Source organism: Pleurodeles waltl, chromosome 11 (assembly GCF_031143425.1).
Source record: "Pleurodeles waltl isolate 20211129_DDA chromosome 11, aPleWal1.hap1.20221129, whole genome shotgun sequence".
Taxonomy (NCBI): Eukaryota; Metazoa; Chordata; class Amphibia; order Caudata; family Salamandridae; genus Pleurodeles; species Pleurodeles waltl.
The window spans coordinates 360,852,842-360,872,100 of NC_090450.1; the positions used below are offsets into that span (position 1 = coordinate 360,852,842).

Consider the following 19,259-nt stretch of genomic DNA (forward strand, 5'->3'; position numbering starts at 1 on the left):
TCCTTTCTTGCCTTATTCTTTGGTCCATCGCTGACACATTGGTCACTTGTATATTCCGGTCTGGCGCTCTGCTCCTCTATCCCGCTCTCGGTCGATGCGTTTATCCTTTCCTGTTCCTCCACCTCTGTTCCTCCGTTCGTGGTGCTCTTTCTCTCTTTTCTCTTCAGTGCTCTTGTCCTCCCTCCTCTCTATCTAATATGCCTATCTCTGTGCTCTCCCCCCGCCCCCTCCCTATTCAGATGCTCTCCACCCCTCTGCGGTGATGGAGCTCTCCCTGGATCCGTGATGTCAGAGCCCCATCATCGGCACCTCCCTTTCTTGTCAGCAGAGCGCTGAGCCTCTCATCACTCAGCACAAATAGAAGACACAGCTGCAGCAGAAAGGTGCCCGAGCTCAGGAAGAAGGCTATCCAGCACACAGGGACGCCAGGAAGATCCAGCTTGTGGAGCAGAAAAAGAGCTATCAAGCGTCGTCTCGACTTTAGAAGCGCACGACAGCAGCTGCACTAGGGCGTACGACAACACACGCAGGACCCTTGTGTACACAGAACATTCCAGCCAGCTCCATGTGCAACCCAGCCCTTGGAGGAAAACCCTAAGCGGAGCCGAGGTACCTTCAATATCCCTCCATATTCTGTACTTGGTTCCTCTGGCATTTATGTTCTAAGCGCTGTACCCAAAGCCGTAAGATTGTCAAGGGGGGGGGGAGGGGGTTGTCTTCTTAGTCGTGGGAGCCCAGCTTGATTTTTATGGATACCCAGAGGGTAGAAGAGCCATCAATTCAGTATGTTCAGCGCGTTTTGCACCTGTGCCTGGGTCGAGATGTGGTCCACTCCCTGATTTGATTCCCTCCTCTCACCTTTCTTCCATGTCCCCGCCCTATGGCTCAATTTCAGCTGTGAGCAATGCCGGCATGTATACGCTCCCTTTGTCTTCGGTGATGCCAGTTCATGTTACTGCCGAACACAAGGGGGGGGTCACATTTCCTACGTCTCCTTCTGCAGTCTTATGGGTGGTGGCGGGCTCCAGGCGTTGTGAAAGGTAAGGGATGTACAGACACAGGTGGGGAGGGGAGTCCACAGGATGGGAACCTGCAAGTGATGGGCGAAAACACCCTGCCTGTTTTTGGGCTTATTATGTAGGGCGGGCGCGGTGAGGGTCGAAGGGGCTGACAAAAAGGCTGGTCACAGTTGTGATATTTTGAGGACAGCCGTTATTGTATCATCAGATCATTATCTAAAGAGCAGTGTGTTGCAGGGGCGTACTACAGGTATTTGCAGCCTCTAGCGTGCAGGAGGGGCTCCCAACCCTTAAGGGACCCTACAACCGTTCAGAGGAGCCCAATTTCACCACAGGCCAATACATATTTGTGAGATGTAGGAGACTCGCTCATTCTTCACATTATGGTGGGGATGCGGGGGGAGGGGGGCACAATTTATGTTACGCCACTGGTGGTTTGGTTTCTGGCGGTTGCGGTTTTCAATGTTCCCTCGTGCCTTTGGTTCGCTAGTACTCATGAGATGAACCAGTTTGCAGAATGGCACTATTTTAATTTTGTTTTATTTAAAGGTCTTTTTGTTAGGCAAATATTGCAGCATATTACAATCTTACAGGTGCTGGCCGTATAGCCCACACACGCGTAAACATCCGAGTATCAATCTGCTCATCATCATGCATTGTCATTGCCTCTCTGCGTCTGACTGCCCCTCCCTCTCTCGCTTTCCCTGTCATTTTGTCTCTCTACATCTACCCCTTCACTCCTTTCTTTCTGTCCTATCTTTATCCCCACCCTTTCTGTTCTCTCTTCGGATGGCCTTCCATGACCTTTATTCGACTATGCAGGTGCGAGGCGTTGTATCGTAATGTTTTGTAACTACATTTTATACCCCACTGCGAGACAGAGAAGACGCTTTTTCTAAAGGACAGGACGCTACGCTTTAGGGGACTGCGTGGTTCGAAGGGTGTTGAACTACTGTGGGTCTATGTAGAAAGCGCTTTCCTTCTCGTCCTGATAAAAACGGAAATCTTTTAATAAACCATGCATAGTAAACCCTTAAATTAATGATGCTAAAGAAAACAAAGGAAATTAACACTCCTCCGAAACAGGATATCCGTCTACCACACAATAACTTATGTTTCTATAGAGCCAGACGTTTAAGTGTTCCTGTACTCTAGGTAGGGGGTGGCAGGCGTGCAATATGCTATTTTGATGAACGTGTGTACTGTCTTTTCCTCGGCCAGCTTCTTATCCATCCTCCTTTCCATTATGATCCCGCTGCATTTGTGACGGGAATGAGGGACCTATTAAGTCGATAATCAAAATGGCGTCAGTGGATTCAGAGAAAGGTGAGTACTCGATTGAAAGTGCCAGCCCATGAAACCTTTTAGAGGGACTTCCACGGGAAAGGATGGGTTACATGGAAGATTATGCTAGATGGAGCAGTATTTGGGGAGGGAGAAAGAGTGCAAGGGAGTGTGCAGAGCAACATGTAATTCTCATGATTCCCTTTCCCTGTCTCTGGATCCTTCATTTGGTCATGTGTGGATTAGGAGTTGGTTGTGTGCAGAGAGAAAAGGAGAACACAGTGCAAGGATATTGCATTCTCCTGCCCCACCTGGGCACGTTATCAACTCAGAAATCTAGTCTACACCATGACTGGGCTATCGTGTTTTCAGTTTTGTTTGTGTATTCCAGATGTGTTTTTTCAGTTCAATATTCTTTATTTCGGCATTTATACCATAAAAGAGAACACACACCCATAAAAACATGAGGTTAATAAAAAAAATAAAGCACAATTCATTACCATAAACATATCACAATTAATAGAAGAACATAAGGTCTAAAAACCAACACAAAAGCCACTCTGGCGAGGGACGTTAAAATAATGTCCATACACAAATACCCCTTAAAAATGTACTCAAAGCAGCCAAACCTATATTGTCAGAATAAAAAGGGAAGGACTCAACAACAATGTCCAGGGGAGGTAAAGCATTTTTCCTCCTCATTTGCCACATGGCAAATAGGTACCCTGAGACAGCAAAACCCATTGGTTTGCTGATATCGGATTGTAAAATTCTGCATACCACCTCGTGCTGGGTGATTGTGTGAAGAGGACAAGGACGGAGCTTCGCCGCTCAGATTCAAAAGATTGGGAGCCTACGTATTAATATAGGGCCCTGTGTGATGGAATAAATTGATTTGCGAGTTAAGTGGATCTTTTGAGGTTATCCGGTCTGTGGACTATCGTGAAACTAAAACCAATGTGTGTATAAACATATGGATTTGGAATGACTGGTTAATTGATACCTACTTAATTTATAGTAAATTCAGATTTGAAAGATATATGTGGGGAGTATATCTTAATGTCCTGAAGGAGGTAGTGGAAGGACTTTTGAAAGGCCACCGAAATGCGTCGAAGCAAATTGGATTGCTGGACCCATTGGAATGGGCCTGAAATTAAACCGAGACTGTGGACAGAAGTTGAAAATCATGTATTTAGTTTTACTAACGTTGATTTCAAACCCTCTCTGGATGCAAAAACTACTAAACTCAGCCAGGATTTTTTTGGATCCCCATCGGCAACTTAGATAAAAGAAGAGTATCATCTGCGAACATGAGAGCCGAAACACTTATGTCCACTAACTTGGGAGCATAGTTATCACAAGTGTAAAACCAAGTGACGAAACCATTAATAAAGAACGTAAAGAAAGTCAGTGCAAGGACTCAGCCCTGTCTCATGCCCCTGGCTGGGAAAGCTTATGTCACCTCACCAAACTTCCCGCAGTGCACCTGAGCAAAATTCTGTACATGCAGCCTCTCAATCATACGCCTCAGATATGCAGGGACACCCATCTCATCTAACAGCCACCATAAATTTCTTGGGACCAAGTCAAATGCTGAACCAAGATCTACAAACATTGCATAGAGTCTGCCCCTTTCAAGTGCAATAGTTTCAGAATAAATCATCTGAAGCCTAAATACTTGATCAATTGTTGATGTACAAGTATGAAAACCTGTTTGCGGGTGCCAAAGTACGGCATTTTCATCTAACCAGTCTTGGAGCCTCTATAGAATGATTCTACAAAAAAGTTGGAGTAGTGTCAATGAGGCTGATGGGCCATAACTGGCTGGAACCAGTGGAGATCCCTTCTTGTAAAAAGGGAAGATTTCAACCCCTGCTCCTGATGGAGGCATATGCAACCCACTTAATATGCCAATGAACACAACTGTGAGATATTGGCCCCAAACATCAACCTCAGACAGAAACAGGACCCTAGGGATTTTATCAATGCCTGGGGCTATATGTGGAATGATATTCCTGATAGCCTGCTCCACCTCCTTACAGGTAATGATTGGGAACCCACAATTGTCAGGATGCCTGTCTATGGATGGCAAGGGTGAAATTATAGACAATGCATAGGAATTGCTTTCCCATGCAGATGGTGAATATAGGTTAGAGAAATGTGCTTTCCAGGTTCCACTCACTATATTGTTTCCAATTATGGCAATCCCCTCCGTGTTTCCAGTGGCTACTAGGTTCCAAAAGGTGGTCTGGTCATTGTCCCTTGTGGCGGCTTAAAGGGACTCCCACCTCTCCTAATCCTATTCCCTATTAGCTTTATTGATAACACTCTTGTATGCAGTTCTCCTTGCTTGGACCTCATATCTGTCCTGTGACTTGAGAGAGCTAATCAGTGCAGATTTAGAGATTCAGCAGTGAATATTAAACCACGTGGGAGAGCTCCTCCTGTTTCCCAGATAACTTAGGGCCAGATGTAGGTAGGGAAAAATTAGCGAGTCGGAAATTGCGAGTCGGTGCGACTCGCAATTTCCGACTCGCTAAATGTAATGCAAGAAGAAAACGCAACTTCAATTTGCGACTCGCAAATGAAGTCGCACCGCAGATAGCGAGTCCGCTGTTTGAGAGGTCCCTTTTTGCGACCGCGCTAAAAACGGACAAGCAATTTGCGAGTGGGTGTCGCAAATTGCGATTGTGCTGGAAATTGAATGCAGGTGCTGCAGAACACTCTGGAAAACATTTCCTGGCACATGATGATGACATCACAGCCAGGAAGTTTACAAATACACCTGGGAGGAGGGAGGACCACACCCATTTAGACAGCAGAACTGCAAACTGAAAGAACAGCAGCTACCATGGCAGAGACACCAAGGAAGCGCAAGCTTAAGTTTGCAGAGAAAGAGCTGGAGGTGTTGACAGAGGAGTGCTGCCAGCACCATGACCAACTGTTTGGAAGGGCAGCCCTCACCATGCCAGAGGTGGAGAAAAGAAGACTATGGATGGACATCCAAGAGAAAGTGAACTCCCTGGGTGTCAGCCACCGGAGCATAGAAGAACTCAAAAAAAGGTGGTATGACCTGCGCTCCCGGACCAAGGAGAGAGTGGCAGAGCGGCTCCGGGAGATGAGGGGCACTGGAGGGGGACCGTCCACATTACCACCACCCACACCCCTGGAGGAAAGAGTAGAGGAGACCCTTGAGCCTGAGGCAGTGTGCAGGATGGGAGAGCTGGACACATCTGAGCCAGGACCATCAACCGGTGAGTACCATGAGACATGCATGTACCCTCATTAATGCCATACCCCCACCCACCTTGTACACAGTAGCATGCACAACCAAAATAGCTCCATTTCAGAGTAGCAATCACCAGAATGGTGCATTATGGGCAATGTAGTCAAGTAGGCAGTTTATAGGCAACAGTTTATTAGGAAGTTGATAACAGATAGTAGATAGGGAACACACTGTCAGTATGTCCCATAGGTCTCCCACAAGACACCCCCACCAGCCAAAGCAGCCAGGGGCCACTGGTCAGCCAGCAGCCAACAGAAGGATCAGGACCAGCCACCACTGAGACCTGCACCACCAACACCCAGTCCCCTCATGAGACACCAGTTGGCATACTGGTGTGTGATCCTGCACCAGGTCCCAGCCACAGTGCCACGGTAGAAGTCACGGAGCCTCCACTGCGTTGCAGGCGACGTGGGAATGTAGCATCACAGCAGCAGGCAGAGTCAGGGGACGCCTCCATGTCACGTGCTGAGGCCGCACTCCTACGGGGTCAGCGCCTGCAAACACAGGAGATCAGGAGGATTACAGGGGCATTGCGGCGCATGGAGCGCAATCAAGGCAGTAGCATGCAGCTTGTGCATACAGAGTTGCAACAAATCAATACACATATGGGTGACCTTGCACTCTCCATGCGACAACTTGTGGCTGGACTCCTAACGCAGACAGAGGGTGCAAGGCGTCATGACAGGCAGCTACTGAACCGGCTCGACAGAATGTCAGCATCCATAGTCAGGCTGGCCGTGAACACTACTGGCCTTTCTAGGCGCACGGTCAGCCTCCAAGTTGACATGGGCCACTTTGCCAGTGACGTGGCACGTGGACTAGGCCATCTCAGCCACGCTGTTGATTTAATGGAGGCACGGCAGGTGGCCAAGGGCGCGGGCGACACGCCGCAAGATAGCGAGGAGGGCTCCACCGTCAGCAGTGTCTCTGCCAGTGACACCAGGGTGTTGCGCAGTGGAAGCGCAAGGCAGGGCACTGCTGACACCCCAGGTACCAGCTATGCTGGCCGAGGCCTGCGTAGGGTTTGAGCTCCACACTGTCCTGGGTTTTGGGCACATGAAGTCAATGTGTCCCATGCCAGGTGGACTTTTACAGCCCCTGAACTGTTCACAATGTACATAGTTTTTTTGGTGGCACAAATTAAATCACTTGTTCTTTCCACTTGACACCTGGACTCTTTGTGTGTGACATTAGTGAGTGTGGTGACAGTTAGCACGTACCTTCCAAAGTATTGGTTTGCAATGTGTTCCCGTCTCAGTCTGCCTTGATTTGCTATGCTTCTATCCACATGATGGCGATGTGGTAGCTCTTGCTCTTCATCCTCAGAATCAGGTTCTTCACGGGTGAGAGGTAGCCCACGTCTGGTGGCAATGTTGTGCAGTATAGCGCATGCGACAATAATCTTGAAAGCTGTTATTGGGGTATACTGTAGGGCACCTCCACTTCTGTGGAGGCATCTGAATCTTGCTTTCAGCAGTCCAAAGGTCCGTTCAATGATATTTCTGGTCCTCCTATGTGCACTGTTGTATCACCTCTCTGTCTCATTGCTGGGTGTTAAGTACGGGGTAAGTATCCATGGTCGTAGTACATATGCACTGTCACCTGTTTGGCACAAAATGTACAATGTTAGCTGGGCATGGATGCTTTCCACATTGACCTGTGTGTATCTCTGTAAGGTGTATTCCGCTATACCTAGGAGGTATCTGTCTCCAAACTCCCCACGTTCTAGGCGTTGGTGTATTCCACTGTGCCTAAAAATGTAGGAGTCATAAGTACTCCCTGGGAATTTGGCAACAATGTCAGTGATAACATAATGGGCATCACATACCACCTGGATGTTGAGTGAGTGGGCACACTTCCTATTGCGGAACAGATATTCCAGGTTTGCAGGAGGGCATATTTGTATATGTGTCCCGTCTACACACCCTATGACATGGGGGAAGTTGGCAATCCTGTAGAATTCCAACTTGGTGCTGTTGATTTCTGCCTCATTCCTGGGTAGGTATATGTATCTGGACATGTGTGTGAGTAAGGCATCTAGGAATGCCCTGAGGAACCGTGAGAGTGCACTTTGGGATACTCCACCTGCCACAGCAATGACCCCCTGATAGCTACCCGAGGCCAAGAGGTGCAGTGAGCAAAGCACTTGCACATGCGTAGGGATGGCGCAGCCGCGCACAGTCTGGCGTTGTAGCTGTGGTTTGAGTAATTCTATTAAATCTAGTATAGCTACACTGCTGAGTCTATATTTATCATAAATCTCCTCCTCTGTTTGTTGGAAAAGTGTCTGCCTGGTTCTGTATATCTTCTCCTGTCTCTGGCTCCTCCTCCTCCTCTGCTGTGCGGCGTGGGCTCTCCTCCTCATTCCTATCACATATATCTCCGCCATCTTGAGTAACCCAGATGCCTTCTGGGTCTCCTTTTATACTTTGGTAATGGTTACCACCTGCTCTGAGTTAGTGGTAAATTGGAAGTGCAAAATGGGCTTTTTGCAACTAGTCGCAATTTGCGAGTGGCTTTTGCATTTGGGTTGCGACTTCCTATTAGTGGGTCGCAAAATGGGGTCGCAAATTTTGCGAGTCGGTAATGGCTTGCGTCACATTTGCGAGTCGGAAATGGGATTTTGGCATCCCATTTCCAATTTTGCGGGGTCGCAAATTGCGATTCGGGCCATTTGCGACTCGCAAAAGTTTGCTACATCTGGCCCTTAATTCTTTAGAGAATTCTTTTTTAAGGTCTTCAGACAGATTATGAACTTCCCCAACCTTGGCCAAGAAAGTGTTCAGAATCAGTTTTTTCAGTGTTTGCCAAACCTCTTGAAACCAGTACTTATCAGTGTTTATTCTGTCGGCTAAACCCAAGTAGACAAAAACTGTGTTTTTCCAGTGTTCATAAAATATATTGTTTTTTACAGTGATTGTTATAAAGCACATATTTGATTCAAAAGAGCATTAATGCATGCTTTGTAGCATGTTTCAATTGGCAGGCAGTATGTGCAATTGATTTATGGTAGACTGTTTTAAACATAGAAAGTTTGTGTATTTCACTCTTACTCACATTCACTCATTACACCCTCTCACACTCACTCTGTCAGAATTCTGTCATTCTACAGGACTGTTAAAGGATTTAAAAAAGACTGCTGTATTCAAATGTCTTAATACAAATGTTTGCACACAGTTGGGGTCATTTATCTACTCCCTATTTTGTAGCCATTTTAGCTATCGTTTTATGCACATTATTTAGCAAACAATGCCAACCTCTGTGCACTTTAACCTAGATATATTTTATTTAGATTAGTTATATTATTTTAACATTAGCCACATTTGCAGTCTTGTTTTATTTTCTCTACCTAGCTGTTCTTCGCCTAGGTCAGCACTGCGTTCTTAAACAAGACATTTCTTTCACTGTGTGCTTTTCTCAAGACTGCAGTAAGATAGGTTGCCGGCAAAAGTGGTACGTTTTGTCTACAGTGTTCACAGAAACATACATACTCTTACGTGGGGATCCTTACTGGAAACATCAGATGTTTTGTTATAAAAACACTACTTTGACCCATGTATGTTAGAGGGAGATTCCAGCCAGATGACCACGACTGTTTGCTGATTGCTGATCGTTTCGCTACAGCTGCTTATATAGACTACAGGCCTCTTGCTCAGGTATGAGGGATGATGTCTTCCAAGGGGGAACCTGAAAGGCAGAATTAGAGCTTAGCATGCTGTGCTCTAACATAGCTTAGGTAGGAACTATCCCTACAGACCTTGGTGACAGTATGGTAGCATTATTCTTGTTTTACTCTCCTTGTCACAATTTTAATTTTATTTTGCTTCATCGTCCTAGTTATTGCAATACATGCTTTATTATCTGAGATGCAGTTACCTCAATAAAACCTTATTGAACTTTACTCTGCCTCTGATTGTTCTTGCATATGTGAGACTAATGTACCTGAGAGAAACAGGTGAGATCTGAGTGACCACGATTCCCCTGAGGAGTAATGTATGTCTTGCACCCGGTTGCCCCAATCATTCCTGCTTTTGGCTGGAGATGAGGCACTGCTAGTTAGCCGGTAGAAACACAGATTAGGCCGACAAGTGTCACATGGTGAGGAATCCCCACACTGCAAGTGAGTCTACTGCCCGAATCCAGTAGTCTCATTAGTGTAATGAGAGACTACCCGACATCCCTACCAAATATTATGACCTTGTGGGTGGGTGGGGGGTCAACCCTGTCAACATCATAGTACCTTGTGAAATTTCTAAAAGTTTGAATTACACCACATTAAACTGTAGTCCTGCATTCTGAGGTGCATGACACTTGAAGCTTTAAGTGTGCTCGCCACTACTTTTTGGCAATCTTTGTCTGACTACATTAAGGATGTGCTGCTTTTATACGGACGTTTATAGCTGCCAAGTGTGCCCATGTCAAATTCCTCGTTTTAAGTCAGCCCTGACCTTTTAACAGACATCTCATTGTGCTCCAGGGCATGAAAGTTTGCTGTTAAATTGTAACTATGCACTTAAGAAACCCCAGCAGAAAAGTTAAGATGGGCAAAAAAGCCATGGATTACCTTAATGTAGCACACATAAAAAAGGGGCACCATGCACTATGACTATTGTTGGTATGTAGAAAGTCTTGTCATGTTTTCACACTATAATCTATGCATATGGTGAGAGGACTCTTTTCACAGGTTCCTGTCATTACAATTTGCATTAAATGTTTTAAGCCTGGGGTGTTTAGCAGTGGACCTGCTATCAATATTGACTTTTTAGATAAGGAGGCTAATGTATCAAAGGCTTTTACCCATTCCATGTCTGGAATCAAATGTTATAGTGCAAGTAGTTTGAGCTAGCCATTTAACCAACCAGTGAAAGAATTAGGCATTGTCAAAACATAAAATATGATTTTATATTTCCAGATTGTTTACAGTGTATAAAATAATTAGATCAGACCTAAAATTGATATTTAGTCCAAGCACAAACAACCGGAGGGAACAAAGGGAAGAAGAAAACATTTTTTAGTGATATCTTAGACCAGTCTTTCTTGCTGCTACATTTTATGATAAAGTTATATTGCGTTGGCTTCTTTAGTTAGAAATTAAAATTACTCATTCTCTATTATTTATTTTCTTTGAATGGCACTCTAGTTTGTGGCTGTGCAGGTGTTCATCAGGGTTTATATTGATGAAGGCTGATCGGTGCTTAATTTGTAAATTAAAAATGTGCTGGTGCCCAAAGCCCTCTTCTTAAACATGTGGTTGCTGCTATTAAATGTGCAAACACGGAATACTAAGGCACCGTAAATCTAAAGCCATCTCGGGCCTCTTCGATCCATTTACAGCCACTCCCTACCCCTTCATATCACTCTAGCAGGTTTCTGCTTTCTCCCAATGTGACACTTTCTTGTTTTTCTCTTCCTCCGTCGGCAGTAAATGCTTGAGGCAGAAAAATAAGTGCCCTCCCTCAAAAATAAGTCCCGGTGCCCGCACTGGAAAAAGCAAGCACAAATTAAGCACTGGGGCTGATTCCCTTTTGGTGGGGCTTCATCAATTATTATATGTTTAAATCTAAAATGAGGTAACCTACTCATGACTAAGGGATGTGAGTCAGTGTCTCCAAACATTGAGATTCAGTGAACTATGCTATTGGTACTTCTACTCTACAGCTGAGCTTTACCACCTGCGATTTACACTGACAGTCTTCTGAACCTGTGTCTTGCTAGTCTCCCCATTAGAGATAAAAATGTACTGACTGTCCCTTAAAAATCAGGTGAACAAACTTAAAAATTAACATCGGACCACACCATGGAATCTCTCATACTGCATTTTTATTTTGCATTTTATTTGTGAACATGTCTAAAACAGAATTTTAAACTCAACTATAAATGTTAAATATGGAGGCAGAATTGTATTGCAGCAGAAAATGTCAGATGCATCAGACTAACCGCCATGCTGCCTCCGCGTTACATCTGAGTGATCAGCCATTGTAGCCATACATCCATCCCCAAAGGACACACATCACCTCTTGCACCCCGAAATACCCTTTGTATGTTATTACATCAATAAACCCCAGCTGTGAGCAACCTTCAATGAATTTGCTCATGGAACCCCTGATTGCAGTCGCATTACCCAGAGGGCTCAGATCTGAAATGCATAGATGACTATAATTTCCTGTGGAGGAAGTGGCAAACGCCCAGAGGAGAAAATGATCAGGCAGCCGTAAAGAAGCAAAGATGACCATGGAGAGAAGCTACAAGGAAGGCCTCAGAGGAGGAGATTGGATGCATCCGCACTGAGGGTCTTACTTACAAGCTCCTCTGTGCCGCTGGAACGTCACATTCTGCAGAGCACATAGAAAGAGAACACCTCTTCCATTTGTTTTTTATGGAGGAAGGTGTCCCTTCCTGCACAAAAACAATCATCCGCGCAACACAGACAACCTTGCACCAGGTACCTACATTGTCACATGGCAGCCCATTGTACTCCAGCACAAGGGAAAATGACAAGAATGCACTGTTTTTCATAGATACAGTGCATTCCTGCCATTTTCATTTGATGCAGGGCAATGCAGCAAGAATCCTTGCAGCGCTGCCATGCTCCAAAACCTCATAAATGAGGCCCTGAATCCAGTGAGTACACTCAACACAGCTAAAGGTAGCAACAATCACTGGGGAGAATGCCACAACACGTCTCTCACCAAAATGAAGATCTCTTTGACTTTTTTCAGTCTTCTTAGTGCTGCTTATTTACTATTCAAAAATATTTTTCAGTTAGTAAACATGGGGATCAGTGCTGAAATATTTAAATTAAGGAACATTACTTCTACTCAAGTAGTATTCAAATGTGAAGGAAATGGCCAGTAGTACTGCGTTTGATTGTAATTCCATTGTGAACACCAGCTGAATACCAATACTATTCAGCAGTATTCACTGTGAAGACTAGTTGAAGGCTAGTTACATTAACTGTGAACATTAAAGTTAGCAGTTTCAATGTGAATAGTAAATGAAAATTTGTATCATTCACTGTGAATACTAAATGAAGACTAGTAGCACTGAATGGAACCACTAAATATAGAATAGTAGTGTTGAAATTAGAGCTCTATTCGAAAACCCACAATACTGCTATGATCAGCAATATTCATTACCACTATCACTGTGCTATTTTTCAGTTTGAGCTCAGTACAACAATACACAATTGTAGAAAAGTAGAGTATTATGCACTGATGCTGGGTAGGATTCACTGTGTAATACTCTCACAATACCCCAAATATGCTTCTTGGATTTAAAATAATAAATCCTGAGCTCAGTCATGGTACAGTGGCAAAGAGCAGTCAAGCTTTTCTAGAGGAACACGTGTTAAGCATTTCAAAGTACTGATGTGGACCATAAGTATTTGACACAAGTCAAAAGAAATCTGACACAACTTTATAAAAATAAAACAGATTTGTATATTAATTTAGGCACCAAAACAAAGTAAATCAGATACATATAACCAGAGTTATGGAATTTCAAATGACAAATAAGTCAGGACAATACAAGTGTTCAAACCTTTGCAATTGCGATCGATGGGGAAAAATCACTGGTAACACTCAGCCACTTGAGTTCAGAGGATTCCACTTGAAGTTAACTGAAGGTGATGGGTTTTCCAGGACCAAGCTTTGACAGTCAGTCCAAATTTAACTGGCTCGTGGGGCCCTGGTACAGAGGTGACCTCCCTGTCCTTGGTGCTGAATGTAGGAGCTGCAGGTGCTGAAAAATGACACTTGTGAAACTCAGTTACTTGAAGATTTAATTTGTGGGAGCCCACTGGTGGTTTTGCTTGTGTGGGCCCCTGGACCAGGATTCTCCAGGCAGACCAACTCTGCCTAGCTCAGGTGTCTCGAGTGCAGAGGTGTGCTTGGCTATCCTTGATGCTGAATTGGAGCATTGTCTGCTGCTTTTATGACTGGCATTGCAGGTGAAGAAGCAAATCCACAAACTCAACAATGGAGACACTGGTGATGTTGGATGAAGGTGTTGCAGTCAGCCCTCAAGTTGCAGCATCAATTAAAGGTGGTAATGGCCACCAATAAGCCTTGGCAATGGTAAGGTGGTGGAGAAGCTTTCTCCCATTCCAGAGTCCTGTGGAAAAATGACAGCTGGCTGTACCTTGATGAAGAGCTGGATTACATCTCTCAATGCACTGGACCACTTGCTTTTGAGCTATCCCTTTGAGGGCCGAATGGCCAGCACTTCTTCAGTTTCAGTAGGTGCTTTTCACCTGTGATTTGCAGGGGACTAGTGTCACTAGTCTAAGGGAGTCTGTTCTAGCCTTTGGCTCACAGAGTTCCCTCTTGCTGGAGGTATCAAGTTTTGGGGCAGAATGAGCCACAATCGAGTGTAGGAAAGTAGCCTCTTTCTAGCATGGTTACCCCAACTTTTGGCCGGTTCGTGAGTGTGTGTTGGTTTGTTTTGCCTGTTTCACTGGGATCCTGCTAGCCAGGACCTCAGTGCTCATAGTTTGTGGCCTAATATGTATGCCTGTGTAGTGCCTGTGTCACTGAGGCTCTGCTAATCAGAACCTCAGTGCTTATGCTCTCTCTACTTTTAAGTTTCTCACTGTAGGCCAGTGACTTCCTTTACCAATTTCAATTGGCACACTGGACCCCCCTTATAAGTCCCTAGTATATGGTACCTAGGTACCCAGGGCATTGGGGTTCCAGGAGATCCATATGGGCTGCAACATTTCTTTTGCCACCCAAAATTAGCTCAGACAAACCTTTACACGGGACTGCCACTGCAGCCTGTGTGAAATAACGCACACACTATTTTACAGCCATTTGTCACTGCACTTAAGTAACTTATAAGTCACCTATATGTCTAACCTTCACTTGCTGAAGGTTAGGTGCAAAGTTACTAAGTGTGAGGGCACCCTTGCACTAACAAAGGTGGCCCCACATAGTTCAGGGCCATTTCACCGGACTTTGTGAGTGCGGGGACGCCATTACACGTGTGCACTACATATAGGTTAATACCTATATGTAGCTTCATAATGGTAACTCCAAATATGGCCATGAAACATGTCTAAGATCATGGAATTGTCCCCCATTCCAAATCTGGTATTGGGGAGCTAATTCCATGCATCCTGGTGTCTCCACCATGGACCCCCAATACTGCCAAACCAGCTCTCTGAGGCTTTTACTGCAGCTACAGCTGCTGCCACCTCACAGACGGGGTTCTGCCCTCCTGGGTCTGGGCAGCCCAGTCCCAGGAAGGCAGAACAAAGAATTTCCTCAGAGAGCAGGGTGTTACACCCTCTCCCTTTGGAAATAGGTGTTACAGGCTGGGGAGAGGTAGCCTCCCCCAGCCTCTGGAAATGCTTTGAAGGGCACAGATGGTGCCCTTCTTGTATATACCAGTGTACACCAGTTCAGGGACCCCTTCTCTCCTGCTCTGGTGAGAAACTGGACAAAGGAAAGGGGAGGGACCACTCCCCTGTCCATCACCACCACAGGGGTGGTGCCCAGAGCTCCTCCACTGTGTCCCAGACTTCAGCCATCTTGCTTTGCAAGGTGTGGGAGCACTCTGAAGGGCTCTGAGTGGCCAGTGCCAGCAGGTGACATCAGAGACCCCTCCTGATAGGGCCATACCTGATTAGGTAGCCAATCCCCCCTCTCAGGGCTATTTAGGGTCTCTCCTGTGGGTGCTCTTCAGATTCTTCTTCCAAGTTTCCTTCTGGAATCCTCTGCAACAACTTCAGCATCCTCTGACCTCTGGTCAACCGCAGCCTGCTCCAAGAAACGCTGTAACTGCAATGAAGTGTCTACAAGAGACACTTTTCTTCAGCAACCTCAGCTCCAAGTCAGCAACTGCAACAGTTTCCACAGTGTGCATGCTCTGGGGACTCCTTGTCTTCATCCTGCACCAGAAGGACCGAAGAAATCTCCAGTGGAGTGATGGAGTCACTCCCCTGCTCCAAGCAGGCACCTTCCAAGGTGACAACCTGTATCCTGGGACTCCTCTCACAGCCACAAGCATACTCCTAAGGACACAGAGGGTGGACATCATCGACATAGACTGTCCTGAGATGCTGCTGACGCGATTTGGAAGAGGTAAGGCCTTGCCTTCCCAAAGAACGATAGTACCCCTGTGTTTTGTGTCTTCTTCGCCTCCTGAGGCCTCTGTGCACTCTTTGCAAAATTCCTTAGTGCACAGCCTGGCCCATGTCCACAGCACTCCACCTTGCAATGCTCAACTCGCTGAGTTGTTCTCCGGCAACGTGGAACCTTCTTTTGTTGTGCTGCATCAACCACATTTTGCACCTCCTTTGAAACCAGATCCTGTGGCTTCTGGGGGTGCTGGCTGGCATCCTGAGGGCTCTCTAAAGGGCTGAGAGCCCTCTCTTCCTCCTCACAGAGTTGAGGCCCCCAGGTCCCTCCTGGGTCCATCCAGCGCCATTTTGATGAAAAACATACTTTTGCCGTAGCCATGGCTTATTGGTGCCTTCCAACACGAAATCTCATCTGTAACGATCTTCACGCTGTGGGACATCTTTTGCATTACATAGGAACCCACTGGCATCTTCCTAGAGTGCATTTCTGCAGTTTTCAACTAATCAGGGACTCTTCTTTTGCACCCTCTTGTGGGTTGGCAGGGTCTCCTGTCCTTCCTGGAACTTCTTTCGACTTCTGGACTTGGTCCCCTTCCTTTGCAAGTCTTCAAGTCCAATAATCCAGCAGTTGTTCTTTGCAGACTTGGTTGGCTGCCGCAAAATCCCAATCACGAGGTGTAGTGTGTCCTGAGGAAACTTGCAGTACTTTACTCCTGCTTTTCTGGGGTAGGGTAATTTACTTTCCTTCACTGTATTCTTATTCTCCCAGCAATTCTGCACACACTACACTTGTCTAGGGGGGGAATTCGTGATTCACATTCCTATTTTCTCCCATTGCATTCTTTAGGATCTCCTACTGTTTGCATTGTTCTACGACTATTTACTTATCTACTTTTGGTGTCTAGTGCATATATTGTGTATAATACTTGCCTCCAGAAGGAGTATTGTCTCTAAGATATTTTGGGCACTGTGTCACCCAAATCAATACCTTTATTTTTGGTAACACTGAGTATTGTCTTTACTTGTGTACTGTGCAACTGTAAGTGGTATTGCATGAGCTTTGCATGTCTCCTAGGTCAGCCTAAGCTGCTCTACTATAGCTACGTCTATCAGCCTAAGCTGCTAAAACAATACTTCTTCACTAATAAGGGATAACTGGACCTGGTATAAGGTGTAAGTACCCAAGGTACCCACTACAAACCAGGCCTGCCTCCTACATAGAGCAGTTCCAGAAAAGTTGCCAGAGGCTCAAGTTATCATGCCTTTGGTTTGTACAGGTGTCTGTTGTAATCGAGCCAGGACTTCCGTTGTATCTTTGCAAGTTATTTCAGATGTGAAGTTCTTGTGCCAGTAGTGTGCCTTAAATCCTAGATTAAGGGGCATTAGGAGTGTGGGTGCAGGTAGCCTATGGGCTACTTACTCCAGCATCTAATCCGTCCTCGAGGTGACCACCTCGAGTGGGTTGTGGCACTTTTTTCTTTTTTTTTCAACCAAAATCCTCTATTTTGCCACTTTGCAAGATGGCAGATGTCTTCCTTGGCTATAAAGACCAGGTGGTCCACACTAGAGGTGTAGCTAGCCTTCTGGGGGTGTACCCCTCTTAACTAACTAATTTGTCCACCAGTTTGGGAGCAAATGTACCTGGAGCAGGGGAATGGTTTTCTCCTCCACTGTGGGACAGTTTTCTTGCATATCAGAGGTGGGAAGCCCACTGAAGTTCACCACCGACAGCTCCCACTTCTTTAGGCTTCCTGGATTGGATGGAGGTGTGTCTTTCTTCCCGACCAGGCCTTTGACACCTGGGAGTGTTCACACTTCCTTCTACAAGGTCACAATCCTGTCTTGGCAGAAGCAGCAGTGAGGTGACAGCCACAGCACAGGAATACTGGGGCAACTGGTTGGGCAACCTCTAAGGCCACTATCACACAATTGTTACCTAGGTCTACAAAAGATTAAGAACAAATGCAACCTAGCTAAACAGGAATATTCCTTATTAAAGGATGAATTCATTGTCCCACCAGAGATGGCATGCTTAATCATTGGGAGTCTTCTAGCACCATGGCAACTAGGGAGCTCTTCGAATGTTTTCATATAGTGGTCGAGACCTAGTGGTGAGCTAAAGGATGGTGCAGTGTGCAGAGCATGAGAAAAAAAAGGTGATACAGTGATTAAAACTGTCTCCAGGACACACATACAACTTTGTTCATGCATGCCTTGGTCAGAGTTAAAAGAAAAGACACCGCAGGAGCTGTGTAATCCTGCTTAAATTTGTAACTTGAAGTAGGTCAACATGTTTCTGCTTCTGGACCCTCCCAAGAGGTGTATTAGCATTCATCAGGACCTATACAGAAGTCTTCTGCTCAAGAAGCTTGTTTATAAAATGAAAATACTAAACAAATCATTGGTTCGTGGTAAGATTCAGAGAGGATCCACTGTCAATCAACCCACAATCATTGGGTGTTTTACTCCTTCTCGAAGGATCCTGGCATGGGGCTCAGCCTGCATTCTATCCTTGCTACAGGCCCCTATGAGAGTGTCCAGCCAAAGCCAGGTTCTCCCTAATAATGTGGTTGGGCAGTCAAATGCTTAATTTGGGCAAAGGGGGGACAAAGGTGGGTACAGGGGGTGAACATGGGCTCACAACTCAGCATGCTCATAGCTGCCACAATAAATGATTACCAAATAATGACTTTTGTGATAAAATAAGTATTTTGTTTACTGCTAATAACAGAAAGGGAAATATGAAATTCACAAACTACACAACCTCCCTAAGGACAGGGCTCTATTGTTAATGTAGGCAGTTCCCCAGGTCCCATTCCCAACTTGTGGTTATCACCCATTCACACTAGGAAGGATCCAGAGTAAGGCCCAATAGTAGTTTGAGTCCCAAGAGTCCACTCTAACTCTATTTAAAAATCAACAGTGTTCCAGCACTGCAGCATATCTAGCAAGCAAGTTCTCTCAGTGCTGCCTGGCCTGAAATAATTCTTACCCACACCTGCCAGATCGCGTAGCATCCTTCCCAGCCTGAGTATCTGCCAATGACTACACCACACAAAGCTATGTATTATATGCCTTTAGTCTTCAGTGTGTAACCTTGAACTCAACATTCTAAACCTGCATTCGCAACACCAAGTGCCAAAACTTATGTCATCATTCTACAGAGTCTTTCAGGATCTAAAAATGTTCCATCATACATACTCACAATATATTATAATTTCCCCTCTTAAAAAAAAAAAATACCATTTTTTTTACAACATATAAACATTATAAATCTTCAATGAGCCTTCTTGGTGCTTTGATGACTTGTCTGGATCCTGTCGTTGGAACTGAGAATCAGTAATCAGAGTGTCCATGATCTGCTTTGGTGATGTGGGAGCACTAGCAGAATCGGATTCTCCAATTTTACTCTCTGAGTCAGTCTCTACGTTGACATTAGTGTCCAATGAGCATTGAGCCACATGTTTGAAGTGCAAGGAATGTCGCAAAATAGATTTTCCTGGACATTGGGAAGTCACCCTGTGCCCTTTGCTGGTTACAACATGAAATTTTCGGCATGAAAAGGAACATCAGACTTACGTCATTGGGG

At 45.4% G+C, this 19,259-nt stretch overlaps 1 protein-coding gene across 3 annotated transcripts in view; it reads left to right on the forward strand.

The window, feature by feature from the left end:
- Positions 1-290: 290 nt before the first annotated feature.
- KIF1A (kinesin family member 1A) overlaps positions 291-19,259 on the forward strand; it is a 3,950,406-nt gene continuing 3,931,437 nt past the window's right edge. For all 3 annotated transcript variants that reach the window (XM_069213666.1, XM_069213667.1, XM_069213668.1), the window contains exon 1: positions 291-609. The gene's annotated coding sequence lies outside the window, so the exon portion shown is untranslated. The remainder of the gene's footprint in view (positions 610-19,259) is intronic.